The sequence below is a fragment of the Vulpes vulpes genome, chromosome 9, assembly GCF_048418805.1.
Source record: "Vulpes vulpes isolate BD-2025 chromosome 9, VulVul3, whole genome shotgun sequence".
NCBI lineage: Eukaryota > Metazoa > Chordata > Mammalia > Carnivora > Canidae > Vulpes > Vulpes vulpes.
Window position 1 is genome coordinate 79,384,468 of NC_132788.1, and position 27,874 is coordinate 79,412,341.

At 37.7% G+C, this 27,874-nt stretch overlaps 1 long non-coding RNA gene across 1 annotated transcript in view; it reads right to left on the reverse strand.

Annotated features, from left to right (window-relative positions):
• The window catches only part of LOC112909279 (uncharacterized), a 363,316-nt gene that overhangs the window by 31,133 nt on the left and 304,309 nt on the right, over positions 1-27,874 (reverse strand). The window contains exons 15-18 of the long non-coding RNA XR_011994350.1: positions 15,654-15,962; positions 11,107-11,143; positions 10,718-10,847; positions 7,678-7,769 (exon numbers count right to left, since the gene is read on the reverse strand). This is a non-coding gene — a long non-coding RNA (uncharacterized lncRNA). The remainder of the gene's footprint in view (positions 1-7,677; positions 7,770-10,717; positions 10,848-11,106; positions 11,144-15,653; positions 15,963-27,874) is intronic.

Consider the following 27,874-nt stretch of genomic DNA (forward strand, 5'->3'; position numbering starts at 1 on the left):
TTGGTTTGGTTTAAGAGGCTATTTTATCCAGAATTGTCAGAGCTTAGTGCAAAGGCCTATTTCTGCAGCCTTAACAGTTTCTAAGAATTGGGGCAGAGTTGGAAATAATTGTCCTGTGGCCAGGAGTGTGGTTTTAAGAGTTAGACCAGGTTTCAAATCATGATTCATCCTGCTTGCTTAGTTGTATGATCTCAGACAAGCTACTTAATTTCTCTGAGCCCCAGTTTTCTGGGGGTATAAAACGGAGCTGTTAATTCTTTTTTGAACCTTTTACAAAGTAATGTTTAAAAAGTATTTTAATATGCAGCCAAGCAAAAAGGGATTTAATGGTCAAATACATTTGGAAAACTCTTTAGACATTTTTCCTCTCTTGGATTTGATAATGCATATTGTCAGATGAAAGTCTCTGAGAAGCTCGGAAGGAAACAAATCTGTTTAACTTTGTTTCATGCAAAATGTCAAAATATATTTGAGTTCATGAACTTTCTTCTTTCTTTTGTAGAAAATGGGAGTGGTGTTTCATGAAATACAAACAACCTCATAGGATTGTTGTAAGATTTACAAATTTAAGATGAATGCTTCCCATGATGTCTGGGCCAGAGTAAGTGGTGAGTATTATGGTTTTATGATTATTATTAATGAGGGGTTTTGGTCTCCAAAACAGAAAACTCTAAATTTGATATACCTGATTTTGATCACAGGCACTTTATCAGGGCTTACCCATTGGAAATGTAGAGATTTCAGCTGTCAGTTATGGCTAGTGGTTGAAGTTTATTGAGTGCCTACCATGTGACAGGGTGTACCTTAGATACTTTAACCAAATCATCCCTGTATTTAATGGCCACAACTGCTTAACAAGGTAGGTATTATTCTTCTATTTATAGATGTCAAAGTTGAAGCTCAAGCCCAAGTTTGTATAGACACTCAACAGTGAAACTGGGAATTTTGCTTGGATTAGTCTGGTTCAAAGTTATTTAAACTCTATCAATCTTTCAGGGTCTGTGAAAGCACCAGGGATCTGGGGGAGAAATTTGCAGTAGTCTAATTGAAATCAAACACTTGACCAGCATGAGGCAATGCAGGACTCAATACTTTGGAAAAGTCACATTCTAGCCCTACCAAAAATCTTTCCTGTGTGGAATTGACCTCCTTCTGTCACCTCAAAGTCTTGCATTTCTTCCCTTTGCCCAAAGCGCTTCTTCTGTATCTTCTTTCTTGGCTACTCTCATTTCTTTTTCAGTCCTTTACCTTGTCTGTCACCCCATCAGACTGTGAGCAGGGATTAGCATTGTATCCTGAGGACATAACACATTGTATTCCACAGATACTATTGCTGAATGAACAATGTCATTTCAAAACCTATTATTTTTGCCTTAGAATAAAAAAAGAGTAGGAAATTAAGGCTATTATTTAATAAATATCATATCTGTGATATACAAGAGTCTCAAAACATGGTTTCATGGAATTTTTGGCAATAAGAATGTTGAAAATTTCTGTGTAGAACAATGCCTGCCACTAAACTATAAGGAAAGCTTTGGACGATAGTGGAGCTTGTTGAAAATGGCAGCCTAATTTTGGCTGCGTCTTGAAGGTGGCTACAGAATAATGCATTGCTCTGCAGATTCAGAAACTCACTTTTAACAGATCTCTATCTTGAGGGAAGGGTGGCATTTGTAATTTAGCTCAAAGAAACCAATTCACTTGAATGCAGCTTAGTTATCATGGTTACTGTCTGGGGCTTACTGTCTATGGTTACTTCTTTTTCCAAGCTGTGTCCTAAGCATATTACACATTACCTCTCATTTATATGATACTTCTTTAAAGTACTGGTTATTACTTGCATTACAAATGAGAAGGAATTAGCTCTGAGAAGTTTTGAAAATTGCCAAAGACACATAGCTAGAAAGTGGCAGAGCAAGGATTTAAATTCAGGTCTGGGGGCACCAGAGTGGCTCTGTCTGTTAAGTATCCAACTCTTGATCTCAGTTCAGGTCTTGATCTCAGGATTGTGAGTTCAAGCCCCATGTTGGGTTCCATGCTGGGTGTGGAGCGTACTTGAAAAAAAAATAGATAAATTCAGGTATGTCTCTGAAACTCATTCCCTGCAAGGGCCACCTTGTTATCTAAGATGGGAGCTTCCTTCTTTTCATGGGAGTTACATTGCTAATGTAATTGGTACCAGACATGGATGTGTAAGTTCTTTCTGAAAATTAACCTTTGTGACAGAAGGCTATATAGTGACCTCAAACTAAAATTCAAGGCAACTGTTGTTTTAAAGCTTTGTACACCCAGCCTTTTCAGGTTACTGGGTCATCTTCCTCAATGCCAAGAACATTTTGATGGTAACAACAAGGAGCAATTGTTAATATCCAAACACCTATTTCCTTACTTAATTCTGAATCCATGCTTAGTCTTTGAAATCCAATTCTCTTTACGTTCCATCTCTTTGCTTGGGAGTACTCATGTTAGGCTCATTCTAATTCAACATTATTTATCTTTCTGCATGCAGAGAGTCACCCTGGTCTTAAGACCCTGACTGACTTTCTCAATGGTTGATGGATTATTTTCTGCAAAATTTCCATAGATGAATTCTTTCATGCATTTAGTTTTGATTTTACCTACTTTACCAGAGTAGCATATCTGGAAGGCAAGGAGTAGATGGGAAAGTTGATCTTAGGCTGTCCTCAAAGACTGACATATCCTCAGTTATGTATTGTGGTAGTATGTTGGCGAGACAGCTGTTTTGGTTAACATGAAAAAGTGTTGAGAAAGAAACACTAAAGCAAAGGGCATATATGTTCATTACATGATAGAAAATCATCAACCAGATAATGGGAAACTAGAAAAGATAACCGAAGTCTGTCACCATTTGTGATGCTTATTCCTCCCTTGCAAATGCCACAAGCCTCTTTAAGCCCCTTACTATTGGAACCTAGTGATGCTGCCATCTGGTTGTGACAATTACGGGAGCGAATGGGTGCCAAGCCCCTGGCCCAGGGGCTTAAAATCAATAAGCATAAAATCAATAAGTGGTGATATTAATTCTGTCCATTTCAATTCTGATGAGGTGATCTATTCTAATTTGGCTTCTACATCCTAAAGGTATAATTGGGTACTCAGGCTCTTTTTGATTAACTATACAGGGGCCAGTTCCTGAAAGAGTCGACATTCCCAGGCCTCTTTTCTATTTAAATAAAGGGACTCATCCTCCTGTTACAGAGTTCTTCAAAAGTTTGCTCTGAGAATCAGCATATAAGATTCACTTGGGGCACTTTATAAAAAAGTGTTCCCATCTCATACCTACTGTAGCTATATTTCAGAGGATGAGGTGTGGATTTCTATAATTTTAAGAAGCTCATCAAATGAGTCTTCCTAGCAAATTTTTGGCTTTAAAATGACTATCTGTAAGAGGCCAAGATGCAGAGGAGTAAGGAACTGGAAGAAGCCTGGGAGATCATATAATCAGTTCATTCCCATCATTTGACAGATGAGCACACCGAGGCATGGAAAAGTACCCAAGTAGTTGACAGAGCTCAGAGAAGACCTCCCTGTAGGTTTTCTCAGATCTTTTCTAGATGTCCAGGACAAAAATCCTTTTTCTTGACATTCCCTTTTCCTGTTAGGAAATGGATTTGCATCATAAGGCTATATTTTATAAGGAAGAAATGGTAACTTAGTTAAGTCCTCCTGGCAGTGCCATCCCCCTTTAGAGTTTCAAATAGTAGCATTTCAATTAACCTGTTCAGAATTCCTTGGTAATTCTCCATTGTCTTGACAGTAGGGCTCATGTGTCTCAAGAGTACATACCCATGGCTGTCTTCACTTCTCCATACCATATGTTGTCCCCCATAACTCTGTTTTGCTCTTTACTCTCCAGATACTCTTAACTATTTCAGTTCACCAAATAAACCATATTCTTTATTCTTCTGTTCTCTCTGCAATATTTTTCCTAGCAAAGCTCTCTTCATTTTTTTTACATGTCAGATGTCAGGGTTATATTGCGCCTCTCAACCCCAACTGGGAACATTTCTCTGACTTCCTGAGTGTGGATGGCAGACACTTCCAGGTGCTACTTGGCATCCTGTACCCTTTGCAAATTAATTGATAATGTATCACAATTGTTTTGGTGCTTTTCTCCTTAACCGTATTTTAACCTCCATAGGACAATAATCATGTTTTATGTGGTAGTAGCACACATAGTACACAGTGCCTGGTACAAAAGAGGCACTCAGTAAGCTATACACTAAGTAAATGGCAGGATGATCATCAGGTTCACATGCCAAAATGTTTAAGCAAATAATGGTCTGCCTGGAATAATGATAACATTAGTAAATGGTAGAAGGTGCGATGGGTTAGGGTAAGCTGGGATTGATCATGAAAAGCTTTCAAGTGAATGATAATGATTTGCTGATGGGGGTGTGTGAAGAAGATGCCTGTGACAGCTGTGAGGAACACAAGTAGGAGTCCGAAGAGACTACAAACCACACAAAGATTGTGATGTGGCTCCACTAGTCCAGACTCAAGGCAGTGAGAGTCAGAAGCAGGATGGTGGCTGCAGGAATGAGGAGAAATGAATGAATCCCAGAAATGCTACCATGAAAGAATCAAGAATGCTTCATAGAAGACAGTACAAGAGTGTTCCTAAGGGTATCTTTTTTTCTTTCATTGGTTCATTAATTTACCAACTCGACAAACATTGATTGAGGTAGGAAGCATTGGGGGTTAAACAGTGAATAAAACAGGCATGCTCTTTGCTATTCTGCAAGTGAATGAGACAGATAACAGATAAGTAAACAGAGGCAAAAAGGGTGCCTACCTAATATAACCAATGGATAATGAACCTCATGAATGAAACTGAATAATTGACATAAAACACATGGCACAGTGCTTGATATACATTAAAAGCTCAATAAATATGTTCACATCCCTCTACCAAGTGTATGTTACCTACCAAGTTCTATGTCCTGGGCTTTGCAAATATTAAATAGAACCATCTTGCAAGAAGCTGTGATTGTCCTTTTTTTTTAAAGACAAGAAATCAGAAGCTAAAGGAAGTTAATCAATTTCCAATTCCCAGAGTTATCAGAAAACTCAAGGTATGCCCAATCCCTAAATTCCATTTTCTTTCCATTACCACAATGTAGTTGTTGCTAAGTAGTAGTGCTATGACAGTCTGCTTTGTGGTGAATCTGGTAGGCTTTGGATTTACATATCCATACAAGTAGCTGAAAGAGCTAGCAAGAGTCAAGCAAATGGCAACAATTACATATGGCCCAGTTACCCACATCCAGGTATGTCCAACGGCATCATTGTTCCCTACCTTCCAACAAACCTCTTTGAACTGAGAGGAAATTTACATATAGTGACATTTTAGTGACTCTTTCAAGAAAGTGTTCACTTATTTATGTATTTTTAGAAATCTTGGGCTATAGAGAGCACCTATAGTATTGCTCAACTAAAATTCTGGATGTTTGCAGTGGTAGGATAGAGTATAAGTTTTGTAGATCTGGTTGGAGACTTTTTTTTTTTTTTGCCACTTACTAGACTATGAAATTGAACATACCACTTAATGCCCTCTAAGCTACATTCTCATTACTTATAAATAATGAAGATACAGGAAGACAACAATAGCACCTATCTTAGAGTATATTTAGGATTGAATTAGTAAAAGTAAGTAAAATTGGTTCTTAACTGGTGATAACTTGCTTCTTCAGGAGGTACTTGGCAATGCCTGGAGACATTTTTGTTTGGCACAACTTGGGAAGGGCTACTGGAATCTGCCAAGTAGTGGCTAAGGATGTTCTGAAACATCCTGCAATGCATAGATAGTCCTCTTGGCAAAGAATTATTCAGCCCAAAGTGTTAATAGTTGCCGAGGTTAAGAAACCTTGGTCTATATCCCAGTACCTGCTCTGTAGCAATATAAAAACAAAAAAACAAACCTCCTAAAAGCATCCAGAAATATGGGACCCTTGGAAAATCCCTTTGGAAGCACTGAGATCTATGACACTGAGACGAAAATACACCTGAGGTATTAAGTATTTCAGTTTTCATTTAATATTTTGAAGTCATGAAACATGTACTTCCATTCCATGATTGGGGGTTTGAGGTGTGGAGATTCTTTGTTGTCTGGGAGTTTCCCAAGAAACTGAATTTGCATTTGATTGTGAGCTCTGATTTTTCATTTCAGGAGCGGCTTACTCTACAACATTACTTTTGGAAAGGGAGGTTTATTTGTTTTTAAGTATTCTTTTTGTAATTTAAAAGCATCTTGAATTATTAAACCAGTTATTTTCCAGGCCTGTAAATGTTTTCAGCATGTTGCCTTAAGTTTGCCTGAGTCAGCACATAGTATTGCATGTTGGAAGACCTCAGTCAAAACCATTTCCTTAAGATGTTGGTATTTTTCTTTGGGGTTGTGATGTTTGGGGGTGCTCATTCTGACAAGAGAGCATGTTTTTCTCCCAAACCTCCACATTCATGGATGTGGTGGGAATTGTGCTCAGGGCAAGCACACATGCACCACAATTTCAGACTAAAGAAAAGAATAAAGAAGAGAATCACAAGTGGTCATTTAATATTTTCCCCTGATGTTGGACTCTTGCTTACTTCTAGCCAGGAGTCAAACCATAAGGTAAATCCTCCAACCCACGTTTTATGAGAGACAATAAGAGAGTACTTGGAGTTACTACTAAAAAATTCTTTTTTTGTGCTTCGAAGCCAAATGCTTTTACAAGAGGCAGAGAAAGGAAAAAAAAAAAAAAAAAGAAACAAAACCACGGAGTCAAATTGATGAAAACCAGTCAAAATATGGCCTTGTTGTGGCTGTTACAGCTACCCTGGCTGGTCCCAAAACACAGAAGGCTTCTTCAGGCATGGCTCTCAACACTGATTGAACCAGATTTCTGTGTCAACTGCTTGAAAGCTGCAGTCCTGCACCACATATTTCCTGAGAGTATTCTTGAAAATTATCAGACCTGTTTTGTTCATTACCAGGAGCCTGAAAAATGACCTGCAAACATGGCAGCAAGGCTTTCTACAGCCAATAGAAGCTGACTTTTAAACAAATGTCCTCAAAGCTTGTGAATACATCATGTAGGGGTTCGGGCCTGGGGGTAGGTCTCCTTCATAATAACTCCCTGGAAATCTCCACTGGCCCCTGAGGATGGAGAACCTCCCACCTAAAATCTGCTAATTTAAATAAGCCCTTAGAACACATGGTTTGTCATCAAGGAGCAAGTGGTTCATTCCTTGTCTTTATTTTAAACAGTATTTATTGATACAGAGGACAGAGAAAGACCTACTTTTCCTTTTTATGTTAAGAAATCTGAATTCTGCATCATGAAATCATCAGCTTATACCTTGTGAGGATTGAAAAGGAAATAGCTCATCACCCAACTCAGTTTTACGGAGAGGCTCCTAAGATCCCGAAGCTCATTATGCCTGGATGGGGAATGAGAGAGCCCCAGCCAGAGGGCTCTGTGCTATAATACATGTGGCAGTGGAGGTCTTATTTTGTTAACTCTTCTCTTTGTTGTTTTCGGCTAAGACTAGACTGCTCAGCTCCTATTTCTCCTGATATTGCTAACAGTTCATTTATAACCCTTACCCCCTTCCCCACATCTGACTTTAAAGAACCTAAATTCATTTAGGCCCTGATGAGTGGTAATTATTTACCTGTCAGACCCCAGCTGGACTGTATCACCAAAGCTGAGTCACATAGTGTTGCTTCCAGTGACTGCTTCCAAACAATTAAATTGGAGAAGCACCTGTGTAAATATGTAATATTTGGCGATAAGAAAATGATTAGGCAACAGAAACTGAGCCTAACCAGTGAAAAATAGTGAATATTTTCCCCTGGAGGCTTTTCACATATGCCTTTTGGCATTTCCAACCTCAAGAAGAAGGTCAGGTTATTTTCCCACCCCTCCTACACCTTGTTTGGTTGGAAAATATAGCTAATCTGATATCATCAGATGTGATTTGTTTGCAAACATTAAAATTTTAAGGAAATCATTTTGTGTGTAAGCTGAAAGAGAAGTTGAAATAGAGTGACAGACTAACCAGCAATTTTCTTTTCCAAAGCCAAACTATGTATCTCCATAGAGAAGCTGACAATTGAAACTCAGATAATGATATCTGTTCTTATTTGTACTTAGGGTTTCTGTGATGAGATTCAAAGTGCAGGAGGATGGAAAGAATGAGAGTTCCTGTAAACAGACAGAGCAGGAGATGAACCCCACAACATTACCACCCAGTAGAGATGTGGGACTTTTAACACGTTTTGAGCCTCGGGTTCCAAATCTGTAAAAAGGACATAATTTCTGACTTCACATGCCATGCCATGTGAAAAGTTCCATTCTCATTGTCTGCTTAGAAAACATTCACTGTGCTCCACTCCATGACAATAGACTGAAAAATCCATTATCTCTGACCAGTCTACCACTTAGAAATCCATAGTTAGAACTATTAGTGATTTTTTAAAGTGTTTTTTGATGAAGATCATTTATCAGGAATAAGAGGTACTACCAGAAAGTGATTCTAAAATTTCTTTCTTATATTTCAAAAGGTACCTTGCCCTGCTTTTGGAATTTGTTCCTTCTTTAACACAAATTCATGTAGGCTAACTATAAGAGATATCTGTTCAATTCTACAATTGGACACAGAAAGATATTGACCCTACCTGACCATCACTTGATTGTTTGCTGTTTTGTTTGACTTGGCTGGTATTTTTAGCTGAAGGACATCCACAGGTGGTTTTTCATGGACCCACTCCTGTTGTGTTCCTTGTGCAGTTAGGGATGTCACTTTGTACAAAGATCAAACCCATGTCATCTCTTCCCAAGCTCTGTGATCTTGGGCAAGTCAGGTATTATTTGTGTTTCAATTTCTTCAATTGAAAAATGAAGAGGATGATAACTGATGCATAAGGTTATTTGGAGAATTCAGTGAGTAACTATAGAGAACTTAGAACAGTGACTTGAACAATTGTAGTTGTGTTTGCTATCATTATGGGACTAATGTAGGCAGCTAAAAATAGAGTTGGTTGAAAGAGGTGGTGTGCATAATGGAGTGTTCAAACCCTCAATCAAATCTTCTTCTCAAGTCAAAAAGGTCAGTATAAAAAATTGCATCTTCTTTCATAAAAGTCATTCTTAATTTCATTTAGTTTGAATACAATGTTTTATTTGTGAATTCTGAATTAGACAATGAGAAGTAAGAAAGCCTTCCTTGGAATGTTACTAATTATTCAGAGAGGCAGTTCCTGTTGTTTTTTGACCTTGAGTCTAATTGAGATAGTCACTAGTTTTTAAAATCCACAGAATACCACTCACTGTCTGATATTAAGTTGATATAAAGGTAAGTAAGGGGATAAATAGCAAAAAGTCATAAAAAGTCGACGTTATTTACTAGCACTTTTAAAGTAAACATTTTGAAATAGGCATATGAAATGTTTGAGGACATAGGCATATCTCACTCTGCAGCACTAAGAACTGAAGTTACTCAAAGTCACCTGATCATTTTGTTGATGTCCTCTTCTATTTTTGGTGAACTTTTTGTTTGTTTGTAGAGGTGTTTTGCTACCATAAAAATTGAGCCTCCTGAATACTCCCACAATTCCTGAAGCCAAAAGATACACTTAAGCTGTGACAGCAGAGGTAATATAGATTTGTAAGAGCCTGTGAAAGGAGTTATACATGCAAAATTTAAAGATAAGAAGAATCACTTTACTTGGGGTACATCCTTTCCCTTCCTAATCTGTTAAGCAAATTGATTAGTGTTAAATGAAAAGATGTGGTAGGGTGATTTGCGTTAAAATAGGAAAAGCACTTTGAATTATTAAGCTGCCTACACATCTTAAAAATAAATTTACTCTGAAATTCCCATTAGATCTCACTGGATTCACTGAGCAATATGGCTTCCCTGTTTTGTTTAACAGCTATATATTCCCAAGGGTGTTAACTCATTGTGTTGGAGTGAGCTTTAATGTGCTTCTTCCCTGAGGCCTTATCACTTATCTGGAATGTTGATTAACTCTGTACATCGATATACCATGGTCCAATTGAGTAAGCTCTATGATAAGCATCTCAATAATAACACCATAAAATCTAAGCAGAGAAATAGGTGGTGCACTGATAAATAGAAGTGCATGTATTGAATTATAAAAATATATTTTCCCTTCTGCAATTTCAGAGCCGCAGTTTAAATACCTAAAGTTGCTTTTTTAGATGTATCAATGCATAATTCTCTAAATTTGCTATATTTTTAGTAAACATTCTTCCAGTTTTTCTAGGAAGTTAAATTATTATTCTAATACTCCATTTTTTGTCACTTATTTATAATTAACCTTAAATATTTTTCATCTGGTTTAAATATTCTAGCACCTCTTACATCTGACTTCCTGGTCAATTCCCACTTAAATTTCTGCAGCTGCAAACTCTCAGGCAGCTATTGATTCTGTGTCTCTTTGCTAAAGGTTACTAACTTCATCAACATTAATGCTATAAATTACATCTGTTAAGATTCTCTTATCATTGCTAGCTGACAATGTACTTTTGTTTCCTGGCTGTTCAGTGTTGCTGACATTTATTGTGTCCATTACTCTACAAAGACTATTGGACTGAATTATTCCTGGATACGATTTCCCATTGACACTTTCAGCTTCTGAATCATGACCTGAAACCAAAAATCTGATGTTTTTGGCAACAACACTCACAGTCTGTATTATTTTTGGTCCAAAGAGGCTTTCAGAGCATCTAAAGCATGTTGAGTCTTCAAGCTTCTTTCTGCCTCCTTTCACCAATGCATAGCATTCAGGAGCACACACTTGGGATAATATCCTTAGTCTGTTGTGTTTAGAAGAAAATAAAGTTGCTAAAGATCTTCATAAAGAACAACTAACTTAAGCATTATGGCATTAATATGAGCTAGAAGATCATAGATTTGTGGGTCTCTATTGGTTTACCCCAAAAGTTTCATGAGTCACCTAACTGGGAATAGTGTGCAAAGTTTTCTCTTTGCACAACTGAAAGCATTTGTAAACAAGATGACAGCTATCACTTATATTGGTCATGAAACGTGATGAGGGCAGGGGCTAAAACTTACCAAGACTAGGAAAGGAGAGACATCAAAGATCATAAATCTGAAACAAAAGAAATAGCAAAAAGATATATGATACAAAGTATATATAGGCAGAAATCTGAATAACTTTGCTCCATGATTATATAAATAAATATATTTTAAAGTTTATTGAAATATAATTACACACTACAAAATGAATGTACCCATTTAAAATACTTAGTTCAATGAATTTTGATACATGCATGAACACATGTAATTAACACTCAAGTCAAGAAACAGAAAAATGTTTTTATTTTATTTTAATTTTTTTAAAGATTTATTTATTCATCAGAGACACACAGAGAGAGGCAGAGACACAGGCAGAGGGAGAAGCAGGCTCCTGCTAGGGAGCCTAATGTGGGACTTGGTCCCGGGACTCTGGGATCAGGCCCTGAGCTGAAGGCAGACCCTCAACTGCTGAGCCACTCAGGCATCCCAGAAAAATGTTTTTAAAAGACTATTTATTTGTTTAGCACCAGTGAGGAGGGGGAGGGGGAGAGGGAGAGAGAATCCCAAGCGAACTATGCACTGAGCACAGAGGGAGAAGCAGAGCTCCATCTCATGACTCTGAAATCGTGACCTGAGCTGAAATCAAGAGTCAGATATTTAACTTACTGAGCCACTTAGGTGCTCCAAGATACAGAAAATTTCCAGCACACTAAAATATTCTCTTCTGACCCTGCCCAGACAACTTCCTGACCCAACCTCAGCTGCCTTTACATTTCTGTCAATATAGACTAGGCTTAGATGTCTATATAAATGGAATCCTGTGGTATATCCTCTTTTGTGTTTGGCTGCTTTCACTCAGAAATATATTTTTGAGATTCATTCATGTTGTATATATCAACACACATTCATATATAAATATGCTGGCAGACTGTGTACTCATATTTTTTTTTGTAGATTCATACATAGGAGATGAATTGATGGGTTATATGGTAAATTTATGTTTAACTTTATAAGAAACTACCAAAGTGTGTTCTAAGATATTTATACTATTTACACTCCCACCACCAATGAGTAACATTTCCAGCTGTGTATCCTTGCCAAATCTTACTAATGTTCCTCTTTTTTTCATTTTAGCCATTTTAGTGGGTATTGAGTGCTTTAAAATCACATTTCTGTGGTGACTCTGATTTGGAATATCTTTCAGTGTTTATTGGCCACTTAGATGTTTTTTAGTTTGTGAGGTATAATGTTCAAATCTTTTGCCCATTTAAAAAATTAGATTGTATTTTTATTGAATTATGGCAGTTCTTTTTATATTCTGTGTACAATTTTATGTTTATATTATGAATATTTTCTTTCAGGCTTCAATTTGACATCTTTTTTTAATGGTGTTTTTCAGTAGCAAAATGTTTACTTTTGGTGAAATCCAGTTTATCAATTTTTTTAAAAGATTTAATTAATTAATTAATTATTTATTCATTCATTCATGAGAGACACAGAGAAAGAGAGAGAGGCAGAGGGAGAAGCAGGCTCCATGCAGGGAGCCCAACATGGGACTCAATCCCAGGTCTCCAGGATTACGCCCTGGGCTGAAGGTGGCACTAAACCGCTGAGCCACCTAGGCTGCCCTATCAAATTTTTTTTAATGGTTAATACTTTTTGTGTCCCAAGAAATCTTTGCCTTCATAGTAATAAAGTTTTATAGTTTCAGATTTTACATTCAGTTCTATGATCTGTCTCAACTTTATCTTTGTATGTGGTAAATAGTAGGATTGAAGTTGATATTTTTCAATACAGACATCTGATTATTGCAGCACCAGTCTTGGAAAAGACTATCCTTTCTTCTATTTATTCAAATTCACTGATCTTTACTTTTGGAGAATCAAACTGCTATTAAAATTAGTGAATTTTCACTTCAAATATTGTATTTTTCTGTTTTAAAAGTTTCATTGTTTTTTTTACATAGTTTTCATTGCTCTTATTGTATTCATGTTTTTTTAAATGAATAAACCATAATAGCTATTTTAAAGTCTGTATATGCTAATTATATCTTCTCTGTCACCTGTAGGTCTATTTCTGTTGCCCAATTTTTCTCCTGCTTATGGAAAAAGGTTTTTTCCTAATCCTTTGAATGTCTGGTAATTTTTGACGGATGCTGTACATTCTTAATGTTGCATTGTTGAATGTCTAGATTTTATGATGTTCCTTTAAATTGTTGCTTTTTGATCATTTAAATTTTGTATGGATTACTTTAATCTTTTTGAAACTTGTTTTTAAAAAAATTTTTTTTTAATTTTTATTTATTTATGATAGTCACACAGAGAGAGAGAGAGGCAGAGACATAGGCAGAGGGAGAAGCAGGCTCCATGCACCGGGAGCCTGATGTGGGATTCGATCCCGGGTCTCCAGGATCGCGCCCTGGGCCAAAGGCAAGCGCCAAACCACTGCGCCACCCAGGGATCCCTGAAACTTGTTTTTAAGACGTTTTAGGGAATATACAGAGTAGTCTTTAATCTAGGGATAGTTTTGTATCATTACTGAGGCATGGCTATTGTAGGGTCCCTACTGAATGCTTAATCCAGTGATACCTCCTCTGTGTGGCTGGATGGGACTTGAAGATAGCTCAGCCCAGTGGGAGATAACCATTAAGTTAGGTTATTATTCTTTCCCTACCTGTTGTTTTTTTTTTTTACCTTGTGGAGTATTGGTCTTTAAGGCTTACTAATCAGTCAAAGGTTCAAAGGCACTTTTGTGCATATCTTTTGAAATTTTTTCCTAAATATCTCGTTCTTTTCTAGTAATTTGCTTTTCAAATTCTAGCCACTTCAGTTTACTCTGTCTTTGAACTGTCTTCTCTGGTTAGTGAGGCCCTGTGTTCTACCTGGGTTTCCCTTCCCTGAATAACAATCTGGAGTATATCTCCAGGAAATAAATCTATTATGTCCTTACCTCACTTGTTTCCTTCCTTTCAGGAATCATAGTTTTGTGCTGCCTATTGTCCACTGTCTGAAAACTGTGGCTGTTGTGTGTGTGTGTATATATATATATACACACACACACACAGCCACATATATATATATATATATTTAAGTTTTCTAATTATTTATGGTAGGTGGTTTCTTCTAGTAGCAGTTAGCCCATCATGGCCAGAAGAAGAACAGATATAATTTTAAAATTACAATTATTAAAGTTTGTGGTTTAGAGACTCTTAATATTAGGAAACAAACTGAGGGTTGCTTGAGGGGGGGAGAATGGGGGGAAGGGGTAACTTGGTGACGGACATTAAGGAGGGCATATGATGGAATGAGCACTGGGTGTATTAAAAGACTGTTGAATCACTGAACTCCACCTCTGAAACCAATAATATGCTAATTAATGGAATTTAAATTAAATTAAAAAATAAAAGTATAATTAAGATAGTTATTTTACCACAAATAGAGATGTAATGCTATTCATTGCTTTTGAGAGCATTAGTCAAAATTAGGTTTTGAGATATAGGCTTTAAGTACTGATGGAGAGGACTATTTCCCAAACAGCAATAGCCTATGACCCACCTTTTGTCAATTTTGGTGTGAACCACTTGCATTATAACTTACTTAAAATATTTTCTTTAAGTTGACTTGCCTACCTATAACTTTATTTGAAAAGTAAACTCTGCAACATATCATACGTGGAAAAACTAATTGTATTTTTTTCTACTGCATATTGACATAGCAAACAACTTTTTAAAAATAAAGGAAGAAGATCTTTGGACTACTGAAGGCATCTTGTATCCCACCAGGGATATTTTCCTACATCACACTGGCATTGAATGAAGAAGGGACATAAATAATAGAGATAGAAAATGTAAAGACCATTTTTTCATTGTAGTTTCTGATAAATCATAATATTTTTAAAGTAGGATGATCTTAGAGAATGTCTAATTCAGCCCCCTTACTTCACAGATGGACTGGTTTCTTCCTAGGGCCTCACAGCTGGTTAGCTAATTCAACAGATACTTATCAAGGGCTGAGCTAGGAATATAATAGTGAACAAAATGGACAAACCTTCTTGGAGCTTATATTCTAGTGAGGAAGAGTACCCTTTTCTTTGGCTCTATGTCCAAGTCTATATTATTTAGTGGCCTATTCACAACAAAAGACAGCACCTGGACCTTCTAATACCTGACCCAATCTTATCTCTCAACATCTTTAGGAATAAGGTTTTGCTCTATGAAAAGCCAACCCAGTTATATAATCATCTCAGTCTAACTCAGATACTCTGTACTTCCTAATGGGGCTACTTTCATACTTTTTGCTTTAGCCATAAAAGGGGAAACAAATCTTTCCTTTTTATGAGAAAGTGTCCATTACCCATTGTGCTTATGTAGTTTGGAACTTTGTAGGATATAGTCAGCCTCTGGTCGCAACACACATTAGAGTTTTAAGACAGGGTCTTCTGGTTTCTTATCTCATCTTGTTTCATGATCTTGCTCCTGCCCTTAGTCTCTCTTGATGTATCACTCTCTCAAGGTGTTTGTGCTATTTATCTATATCGGTTCCCATATCCCAGCTCTGTCTCCTTTCAGACCTGGAAACTCTTACCGAACCAAGCCTCCTCTGGTCCAAAGAAAAGAAGACTCTACTCTGACATTCCAATCTTGAAAGCTGACTCTGTTCCTGACAATTTCAATGTTTTTTACAGGCACAGCCACCCCCAGAGAGGCAGAAGGGGTAGGATGGAAGAAATCATCAGAAATGAGTTTGGGCACACAGTTGACTCTTTCCTTTTTGTCTTTAGATCAGTAGAATTAGTGAAAGCTTCTATGAACTCATGGAATTTTCAGCCTTTGGAATTCCCAGATGTCTTCAGGTTGTCTTTGAAGAATGCTTATTTTACAATGTGTGTTTTTCCTTGGAAAAAGAGAAAAGCAGAATGGGGTCTTGTTAGATAGCTGAGACTTGCGGATAACTCCCTTTTATTGTGGACTTGCTATATCCCAGGCTTTGTGCAATGCACTTTACATGCTTTTTCACTTTTGACCTTCACAGCAATCTGGCTATGGGTGAACTATACGTAACCTCATTTTACAAAGGAAGATGCAGACATAGGATCTTAGAGAGGTAGGTCACTTAGCTTGCCTAATATTGAATAGTCATTATGTGATTAGGTCAAGATTCAGTTCTATTTGATACCAATGAAACTCACCAGTAGCTTATTAATATCAGCATCAGGTTAAAATCATGAATACAAAAATACGTATAAAATATTAAGCATAGGATTTGTCCTTGTACACTCATTGTATAGCTGAACAAATTGAGGCAATCTGTAGAATGTGCATTTAAAAAATCACTAAATGCAATAAGTGGGGATCTGAATTGGAACCCTAGTCTTTTGAATCTTATTCCAACCTTTTCCCAACATGGCATTGTAATTCCACGAGAAAACTGTTTATCTTTGAATTGACTTGAGTTGTTTGGTCAAAGCCCAGTGTATGAACAATCATCACATAGAGATTTTAAAGATAGAGTTGTAATACTACTGGCACTATGAAAATATTTAATGATGTTGAATTCCATAAGTATTTATTCAAAATATTTATTGCACATCCTTTTATTGATTATATTAAGCCTTTCTGCTACTAAGCATCCCAATTAAACTATTCTATTACTAGACTAAAGCAAAAGATGAAATGCCCTTTCAAGTTCAGGAAAATTGTCTTGTTCTATCTAGATTATCTGTCTCCTCCCAAAAGACTGGTAGATATGTAACAGGTGAGAATACAATAGGAAATGTCTCTTTCCTCAAAGTGCCTTGTTAGGATATGTTGTTTGAAAGAGAGACAAATAGTTTAATCGGAACCACATAATCATTGAAAACAATCTTGTTTCAGTTGCCATCACTGCAAATGCAATTATGGCCAATTCTCATGAGTCTGTGCTAATGGGAAGAGGGTGTAACATGGATGGTTGACAGGCTCAGATAATCCAAATAACTGATTTTCAGCATTTCCCCCACTAAACCTATTCACCAGAGTTACTAGCAAGTAATGGAAATTGCTGATTCTAGTTTCCTTCCTCTTCTCCCCACACCCAGGGCCCCCAAACCAAGTCACCCTTTGATGGAGATATTACTGAGCAATGAAATGACCATAAACCTGTGGGAGGAAGAAGAGAAAAGGAAAGTCGATCAATCCTTGAATAAATAAGCACTATGTTAATCTGATGCTTTAGAAATGCAGAGTCCTACTCCTGTAGAATATTGTTTTGATCACTATATTTGTACAATAAGTATATCTCAAATACAATTTTGTTAAATCCCTATTACATAACTAGTATATCAACTCATTTTCTTTGTTTAAAAATATTAGCATTGCATATGGGAAGTTTTCTTTGACTTTTACCCTGTTCTCAGACCCACCTCCTTTTCTCAAAAGGAGCACAACAATCTTGATGATTGTTTATTATTATAAAAATTGTTCAGCTTTTTGTCCACTCAGATTTGCTCTATGTATTTATGCAGAAATTTAGAGAAAGCAAGCATGTCCTTTTGGTTTGTTTTACAGTAACAGTAGACAATCTAGATTGTTTAGTTATGTGGTAGACACTGTGGTACACTGTCCAAATCCCTCTTCAATGAAGGACTCATTGCCTCCATGTGGAATGTAGTTAGTAGACAGTTTTCAGCTGTCAAGCCCTTCAAGAACTGCCTGAAGGGCACAGAAGCACCTCAGTCTCACCGCTTTCTGATTTAGCCAATCCAGTTTGTGGATTGGTGCCCGACTGGATTTAAGGTGGGCATCAACTACCAGCCCCCCACTGTCGTCCCCGGGGGTGACCTGGCCAAGGTGCAGCGGGCCGTGTGCATGCTGAGCAACACTACCGCCATCGCCGAGGCCTGGGCCCGCCTGGACCATAAGTTTGACCTCATGTATGCAAAGCGAGCCTTTGTGCACTGGTACGTGGGGGAAGGCATGGAGGAAGGGGAGTTCTCCAAGGCCCGGGAGGACCTGGCAGCCCTGGAGAAAGATTATGAAGAGGTGGGTGTGGATTCTGTGGAAGCAGAGGCTGAAGAAGGGGAAGAATACTGACCGGAGCGGAGCTGGCAACCATCTCTTTGTATCACCCCCACTATAACATTACGAGATAGGTTTACCTATTAAAGTTTCTGTTTGAAGCAAAAAAAAAAAAAAAACAAACAAACTGATTCAGTTCCATTTGATAGCACTGTGCAAATTCTTATGCAAGTTCAATGCAAAACTGAATGTTGGTTCAACTTGGAACAAGAATGAACTTTCTAAAGTCACAGCTTCATGTAGAGTGACTAAAACTGCTGTTGAACCTGCCTTATAGCTCAACTTTTTCCTCTGACCAATCCTGCTTCCTCAGATACTGATAGCATGAATATTCCTTAATAAATATCCTGCACAGTAAACTCCATCTTATTGTCTTCCAGGAAACCCATCCTGTGATATGCCTCTCACTTACTTTTTTCACTCTGGTATGTCTTAGAAGGCTCACTTGCTAGTAAACATAGATCTGGCTTCTTCTTTTAATATTCTTGTACTATTTATGTCAGAAACTGAGTTATTGTTCATTAAATGCCTGGTTCCTGCTCCTGAACCTGTATCCAGACCACATTATAAATACATATGTCTTAAGTTACTGCATTCTGTGGAGGGAAGTGATCTATGACACTTAGGACCCAATCTGTAAAAATCTCATAAAATCTTTGCTGCCCTTTGTCATCCCTTGTATGTTCGCTGAATGCAAAAGATGTAACTGAAGATTCCAAGGTCAGGGAATGGCAGAGTCACATATGAAATAAGGCTGGGTAATGGAATTACCATACAGGCTGCCTGCAATCCCCACATCAAATTGTTAATCTGTTGAAATGTTTTGGGTAATTTCTTAGAGGAATTAGCCTCTATTACTTAAAAGAGAAAGGATCTTTTGGTTGTTTCCAGTTTCTCTCACTATAGCAAACCACGCCCTTCTAAATATTTTGTGCTTGTCTTCTTGGGTATGTTTCTCTAGTGTTAAAGACAGAGAAGTGGAATCACTAGGTCTTGAGATGCATAAGCCTTGATATTCGACAAATGTTTTTGTACCATTTTCCCAAATGGTTGTGCCAATTTCCGTTTTCATTAGTAGTGCATTGGAACACCTTTCTCTCTTAGCTTTCCAACATGGAATCTTAAGGGAAACTCTTCAGCTTTGACTGCTAAATATTTTTATATGTAGTTTTAGTTTCATATCTCAAGTTTCAGGACATAAAATTTTTAAAAGCCATGTGACACTTACAGTTTAATCTCTTTGAAAGCAGTCCCTAAGATTCATGCCATGAAGTCACTCACCATTTTGCTGTAGAAGGAATTTGAATTGTGTATGCCAAGGCAGATGTATACCCATGTGTGCTTATTAGCTCCAGAATGAGCCCAATCAAGTGCCCAGATTTTACCTTGGACAGTTTTGCTGTTACCTATTCCTCATTCAGAAAGAAAAAAGAGCCATTATGCTACTAGCTACTGTTTCCTGAGTGCATAGTATATGCCAGGCCCTGTGCTAAGCATTTTATCTGCATTAACTTATTTGAGTCTCACAGTAATCCTCTAACGTGGAAATTTCTTTTATTTAGCCCTGCTTTTTCAGATGAGAAAACTTAACTGAAGGTAATAGAACTTACAGGTGAAAGAGCTAAAGTAAAAACCTAAGATTGTCTGACTCCTGACTCAGGACTAAAAGGACTCAGTTCTCTTCTCTTACACTCTGTTTATATTACAACTCTCCTTCAAAGTCAGAGGTGTCACACATTATTTAATTATATTTTACCATACCTCATTGATGGACATTAAGAGCTTTAGTAGTCTTTGTGTATGTGGGGATTAACCAGGTAATGAGGAGATATGCCTTGTGACTGTCGAGGGTTTACTTTAATGGGTAGGACAACATGCAGAAGGGTTAAGACCTCTGTCAGTTTTGGGGAAAAAAATATAAAAGTATACAGTTCCATAAGTCATTTGAAGGTTTGAAAAAAAAAAGAAAGAAAGAAAAATCTGCATTCTGGGTGGCTGCTTGCAAAAGCAGCTGTAATCACTTGGCCAAATCACATCTTACTCAGTGCTCCTCCCTGAACTTCCTTTGTCCTCAAACTGAATATAATGCAGAGGAGGTCTGTGTGGGTCTGGGGCAAGATGGAATTTGGACCAGCTGTTTTCAAAGGTTACATTAGAAACTCTACAGCTAAAAGGGGTTGCTGTGAAAGCTGTCTTCTGAAGCCGGAGTTTCCACATTGTATCTCATGCCTGTACTGAGGAACTATGGTAGGGCTGAAACTGGCAATACATAAATCTTCCCAAGATGAACAAAATGTTAGGCCCTATCGATGAGGCACAAGGACATATTTGACTTCCCAAATTTCTTCCATTTTTGTGGTTTTTGAGGTTGCAGTAGAATTCAAACCTCTCTGGGTTCAAGTTCATCTAGTCTTGACAAAATATGACTTCCTGTGTCAGCAAAAGAAGGTTTTGATTTAAAAAAATTGAGGACAATTAGATGAAATAGTTTTTACCAACTATAAATGAATCAAGGTTAGATTTCTCTTAAAATATACAGGGGTCAAAAGTCTGGGAATGAAACATAAGCAATGGACTCATTTGGCATTTCCTCGGGCCATGCCACGTTGGAAAACTCTGAGTTCCTGTAAATCCCAAACTTGGTAAAAGGACAAGCAGACACAGCACAAAGAAAAAGAAGGCTAAATGGGTATGTGTAATCATTGGACAGAAGGCTTAAATTTGGTTTCTTCCCAGGAAAAGTGTTTCTTCAAAGCTGTTATCCATTTGTGTAATGATATATATTTGTTCATTTAAGCAATGTCTATTATCCTTGCTTCACATCCAATACAGTTGTAAACTTGCTCTACAGCAGAGAATGAAAGACACAATCTCTTACAGTCTTGGAGGGGAGAGATAAGGAAATAAGCACAACTATTCATAAACAAGTATTTGCACACTGAGAGTGTTGCTATGAAGAAAGTAATTGGGGTACTCTGATAAAGAATGAAGGGGGAGACCTATGTAGATAAAGTCTGCAGGGGAGATATGTCTGAAGAAGCACTGTCTGATGGAAACACGAGCAAAATGAGACGGGGCAAAATTTCTCAGGCTGGGCCGCTGCTCATGTGAAGGCTTTGAGGCTTGGAAACTTTGGGCTGATTGGAGGCAGTGGCAAGAGCATACCGGGACAGTGGGAAGCTGGCTCAAGCAGGGGCCAGTTGATCTCAACAATAAAATTGCTCTGGAGAGTTTTAAACAGGGAGGTGACATGGTCTGATTTACATTTTAGAATTATCAGTCCAGCTGCGATGTTCACACTCTATCTAGGGGAGATAGGTTGGCAAAGGAGTACAGTGGAAGTAGGGAATTTAGATAGTAAGCATTTATAATAGCTCAAGTGCAACAGGGCAGAGGAACAAGATTGAGGCGTATCTATGTATCTGTTCTCTTGTCATTGCTGTACCTCCATCAAAGCTAACACGCATGTGAAATGTTTCTGTAAGTCTGATGATGTTGCATGAATTCCACTAAGCATTCTTAGGGGAAATAACAATCAGGGAAACCGCAAGGCCATTACTTGCAGCTTGAAACTATCAACTGCTAGAGACTGCAAGTAACCAAAGCACCTATATCGGTGACTATAGTAATGTGCAAAGTAATTGAACTTCTGGGGTTCTGTGAGCGTTTGCATGTGATGTGTGATTTATGTGGTTGTCATGTAGTGAGCTCCTTGAGCAAGGATACTAGAAGGTACACTTGGCTTTGGTCTCTTTGCCGTCTCCTTGACATGAGATTGAATGGAGAAGGAAGAGAATCACCAGTGAAATGAGGTTTTTATTTTTCTGTGTGTATGCCCATGGAATACCTTAAAAGAAGGGAAGGCATGACATCTGTTTTCAAATGGCAGTGTGTGGAGACTCAAGAGCTGTCAGTTTTAAAGCTCCAGTTGGGATTTTTTTGACTGGCCTCCACATGTTCCACTGCTTGTAGATAGGCTTCATCAAAAGCAGACATTTTTTAAAGCTGTGCTGAGCCAATGTCTTACCTGTACATTTGTTTTTATTTTAGTGTTTCACTGTTTACCAAAGATGGAGTTCTAAGGTTATTCATGGAATTCATTGTTTTAGAGACTGGTAATTGGATGTCTTAGACAGTAGGATTGCTAGGTACTACTGAACATCCATTTGAAATCTGTGGCCATGAACTGAAAATGCTGTTGGTCAGCACTTTTACCTTTTAACAGTCACCATGCTATATTCTTCTAAGTCAAATAATCTTTTCAATGAGAAGTTGCTGTGATTTATTTCCCTTGGTTTCTGTGGTTTGAGTCTTTCTTTCGTTGAGTGATAGATATTCCTTGAGTATCTATTATGAGCTGAGCACTGTGTTGACAGAATCATCAGTAATAAGATAAGGAAGGCAGAATGAAAAAAAGAAGAAGATAGAAGTTAGGAGAGAGGGATGAAAAATAACTCAAGAAAAGAAACTTGAAAATCCCTTCGGTGTTCACTTTTTAGTCTGTCATTTTCCATCTACATTGACCTTGGGTGAATCACTTTATCTACGTCTTTGTTGCCCTCTCTAAATTTGAAGGCTTAATTAAACTATAGAGTCCTTGGTGGCCTTACAGGGAAAGGTGTAACTGAAGTGTCAAATCTGACACATTTTTATATTTCTGATTTCTCTGAAACTGATAAGCTCCAAGGATTTTGGTATCTTATTTAACAGGTAGCAACAGCAAGTAACTTTGATAAAGTTCTCCTCAGAGGTTGACAACTTGGTGAAATTTTCTGTTCAGAAAAGAAAAAAAAAAAAGAAATTGCTATTCAGCAGACAGATTTGCTCTCAGATTTTCCTGTTTCACATAGAAGACAAGACCAGAGGATACTGGGGGCCTTTATTAGAGATTTGTGTGTGTGTGTGTGTGTGTGTGTGTGTGTGTGTGTGTGTTAAGCTGAATTGTGTGTGGGCAATGTTGAGTCTTTTTTTTAACATCAAAAATATAAAGCATTTGGGATAGGAAACAGAGAAAACAAAGTCCCATTTCATTTGCTTTTACATTTGTTCTCTTCTGTGTCTCCATGTTGACATAATCCAAATGCTAATTTAGCCAAGTATGGCTAATCCCTTAGAATCTGCAACAGTCAGCCACATAATTCAGTGCCACACTATGAGATGTTCAGTTCAACTTCTCAGATTTATGAAGGAAAAGGGTTAAAGTGTGTTTGCCCTATGAAGCAGAAACAACACTGAAAAATCTTAAAATTGTATAGAACTTGCCACCATCCATGCTGTTATGCCATATCCATTGTCTATAGAAGTGGTTCTCAATCTGGGGCAGTTTTGCCCCGCAGGGGACATTTGCATTTTTGATTGTTGTGGCTCAGGGATGGGGATAGAAGCCAGGGATACTTCAAAACATCCAACAATGCACAAGATAGCCCTCACAATGAAGTATTATCTGGACCAAAATGTCCCCAGTGACAATGCTGAAGGTGAAGAAACTTCAGGGTCTAGGTCACTCCATTAAATCTAGAATATATATGCCAATTTTCTAAATTTGGAAGCTTGCTAAGAGAAAAGGCTAAAAATTGAATTAATTTTAGGTTTTATCATACATCAGTAGCTATCTAATACAAAGTGCTTTCAAGTTTATAACATCAAATATAAAACAGGTCAACCTGTAATAATAAAAATAATACTTATATATTTAAGGTACTTTCTGGTACACAAATTTACATCTATCACTGTGTTTGATCATCACTTTGATCCTGTTCAAGAGTTATGACTGGCATCATAACCATTTTATAGAAAGGAAATTATTTTTGCCTGTTGAATCTTTTGAAATGGCTTTTTAGCTTGTTCTAACACCTTAATGATTGAGGAATCACCAACAAATCTGTCACAGTCAAGTATTTCTAGAAGGAAATATTCCGGGTATGGGATGCTCATGTCTCTTCCCTTGGGCATAAAAGGAAAATGAAACTTTAGGAACTGCCTTGGAAATGGTATACCACAATTGTGCCACATATCTGATTTATAAAAATTCTTTTTGGGGGCACCTGGGTGACTCAGTGATTGAGCCTCTGCTTTTGGCTCAGGTTGTGATCCTGGGGTCCTGGGATCAAGTCCTGCACTGGGCTCCCTGCAGGGAGCCTGCTTCTCCCTCTGCCTATGTCTCTCTGTCTCTCATGAATAGATAAATAAAATCTCCAAAAAAAATAATAAAAAAAATAAAAATTTATTTTTTGGAAGGCAGCCGAAGATAACGGAAGTGTCATTCTTACTTGGGTTGCCTTTTTTATAGAACATGAAACGTGTTCTATAAAAAAGGCATGAATTATAAAACATGAATGCAGTTATGATCAGGAAAATTTCCTGGCCTCTGATCTTTGTATGGCTTTACCATGTTGTGATGCATAGAGTATAACTTGAACATCTAGTGAAGAAAAGATCAGGGATATCACAGGCTAAGTTGTGGTTTGGATTTCCTTGGCAACCCCCAAAAAATATGAATATAAATGTGTCAAATTCATTAGAAACTTAATGGACCTCCTTTGATTCTGAAAATGTCTTAAAGACCGTGCCAAGAGATAATCAAGTCAGATACAAGGAAATGGGAAATGAGTTCTTGCCTTGTTCAGGGACGGCACAGAGCATATTGCTTCTGAATCCAGGTGTTAGCAGGAGGCAGACCCAGGGTGAAGTGCTGGTTTGAGCACTAGCTCACTCTGAAAGTACAGCAATTACACAATACTGGATGTCCTCATCCACTAGATAGGATGGTTCTCTTTATGGGAGCAGAGAGGATTAAACCTGTGATGTAATGGACTTAGCAGTGCCAGGCACATTGTAAGCACTTGAGGACAGCAAATCCTTCTTGAAGAGGCTGTGAAGTTTTGATTTTGGCGATTCTTGCTGGTATGTTCTCTTTTCATGACACTTCCTTAGCATGCCTGTATGTTCACTCTGGCTTGTGTGCAATGCCACAATCCTAGATCGGACCCTTGACATGTTTTGCAAACACCCTATGAATGAGACCAAACCCTCCCTTTTCTTAAAACCCTTCAAAGAACTTTCCTAAAGGAGTAAGTCTTACCTTGCCTGCTCTTTAAGTGTTGGAGCTCCTCAGGCTTTTCTTCTTATCAAATTGCTTCTCAGATGACCCGATGCTGTATTTTAATAAGCACTGTATAAACCAGTGTTCAAAGAAGCATTATTCACAATGGCCAAAAGAGGGAAGCAACCCAGATGTCCATCAACACATGAACAAACAAAATGTGGTATATACACACAAAGGACTATTATTCAGCCTTAAAAAGAAAGACTTCTGACAGATGTGACAACATGGAACAATCCTGAGGACCTTATGCTAGTTGAAAAAAGCCAGTCACAAAAGGCCAATTACTATATGATTTTATTTACTGAGATACCTAGAGAACTCAAATCTATAGAGACATAAAGCAGAAGACTGGTTACCAGGGCTTGGGGAGAAAGAATTGGAAGTGATTACTTTATGAGTAATTTTGGCTTGGAATAAATGAAAAAGTTCTGGAGATGGAGGATGGTGATGGCTGTACAACAGGATCAGTGCAAGTAATGCCACTGAATTTGTACACTTAAAAATTGTTAAAGTAGAAAATTTTGTTATGTATATTTTATCACAGTAGAAAAGATTTTAAAATAAGTACCATTTAACAATAAAATAAAAATTGCTAATAATTATTGAATACCAGGTGCCACGCATTGGGCCAGTCATGTTATGTATAGTCATTAATTTAAGCCTCACATTAACTCTTAGAGATCATTGCTATGGTTGTTTCCATTTACTAACAAGAAAATTAAAGCCCTGACAGGTTGAATAAGCCCAAGGACACGCAGCTAGGAAGTTGCAGGGCTGAGATCAAAACCCAGATATCAAGTGCCAAATTCTTAATCTTTATGCATACTCCCTCACCTGGTGCCTATATGTTGACAACCATCACATTGTGAATCTCTAGCCCAGGCTTTGGATGAATGACAATGATGATGGTGATATTGATGCTTTACTAACAACACTTTCAGCCTCTCCAAAAAATTATGAAACAGTGCCCATTATCCTGATTTAAAGATGAGAAATCTGAAGCATAGGGAGGTTAAATAACTTGTTCCAGTTCATTCATCCATAGCAGAGCTAGGATTTAAACTTAGGTCAGTCTGATTTAAAGCCATATTCTTAATATAACTGTATTCTTGAATATCCCACAAGCACCTTATTCTAAAATAAGCTCTTTTTTCATATTTTAAAATATGTCAAGATATAACTTATATCAATACAGTATTCTCCCTATACTCCAGTATTAACTTGATGGATGGACTTTCTAGAACTCAGGAAACAGGGTACTTATGCCCCTAGATATACTAGGGGCTCAGAAGAAATTCGTTAAAACACGATCTGCCCTGCGATTACCAAAACCTGCCCCTTGGATACAGACCTAAATGAAAGAATCAGGAACCCAAGTGAGAAGAACAAGTATGTATAGGAGAAAATCCTCCTTCAGACCTCAGTGAGTTGCTCCTGGAGGCAGAAACCCTTGGCTATCCCAAGGCAGACTTAGAGAACACGCCTATGTAATTTTTAAAAGTTTAAGCCATTTTACATGATTTTGATCACCCCTACTATGGCTACCTTTCTCTATTGCCCATGCTGCTTTCCCTACTCAGTGAGCTTTGCTGTCTTGTTGCTAAGAACTGAGACCCTCGGTGCCTCTGGGTCTTTTCATGGGCAGTGATGTCTTGCATCAGCTCACATTGTTGCCTCTTTACCAGTTTTACAATTGCCCTCAGAAACTCCAGAAAATGGAACTGGACAACTTGGAGCCCAAACACAATTTCTAAGACTTAAATCCCTGACCCCCCAAAAGACCCTAAGAGATGCTGTGGAATGCAAACTTCACCAACAAATCCAATCTGCTTTGTTCTGTGAAAAAGTTCCCTAACAACCATGAATCATTAGGCATTATAACGAAAGGGCCAATTTTCCTGCTGTATAAAACCAGCTTTTTATAAAAATAGGCATCCTTGATGTCATGGGTAGAATTAAATGACCCGAATGCAATTTTTTAACAAAGGGAATAGTGGCTAAGAGTTTTTGCTGTCATTTTTCTTCTCCTGGAGTATATCTGGTCCTGCCTGTACCCAGATCTAGATCTGGAAAAGTTTACTTGTAATAATAATTAGACTTTACCATGACAACTGCAACATTTAAACATTGCTGCTGGCAGAAAAATTACTTCCCAAGGAAAAAAAAATTTGAGGAAATATATGTAATTTTTCAAGGCACAACAAAAATATGTGGGGCTACCTTAAAATATACTCTAGCTTTCCCAATTATTACTGATAATGTAAATCCAGAATGCAGTTGAAATTTCAGTGTGATGGAATCACAATGAATTTAAAGGTTGACTTGACTGGTATTACTTTCTAGAGGGAGAGGAAGGAGCCTGTTCTTAGAGAGGGTTGTGAGTTACTCTAGTCATCAAATATTCATGCTAAAAAAAACTCTGCAAAATAAAATGATGGTTCCTAAATAAATGTCAAGAGTTAGATGGCATTCAGTAAATGGTTCTAGGATGAATGCAAATGGTGTTTCTTTAATTAAAAGCAAGCAAAAATAACTAATTAAATGTCATGATAGGACAGGGAAAGCATAGGGGAGGAAGGGCTGGTGGGGGGAGACCATGTCAGAGAATTAGACTCTGATTCCGAGGAGAGGGAAGATGGGGCACC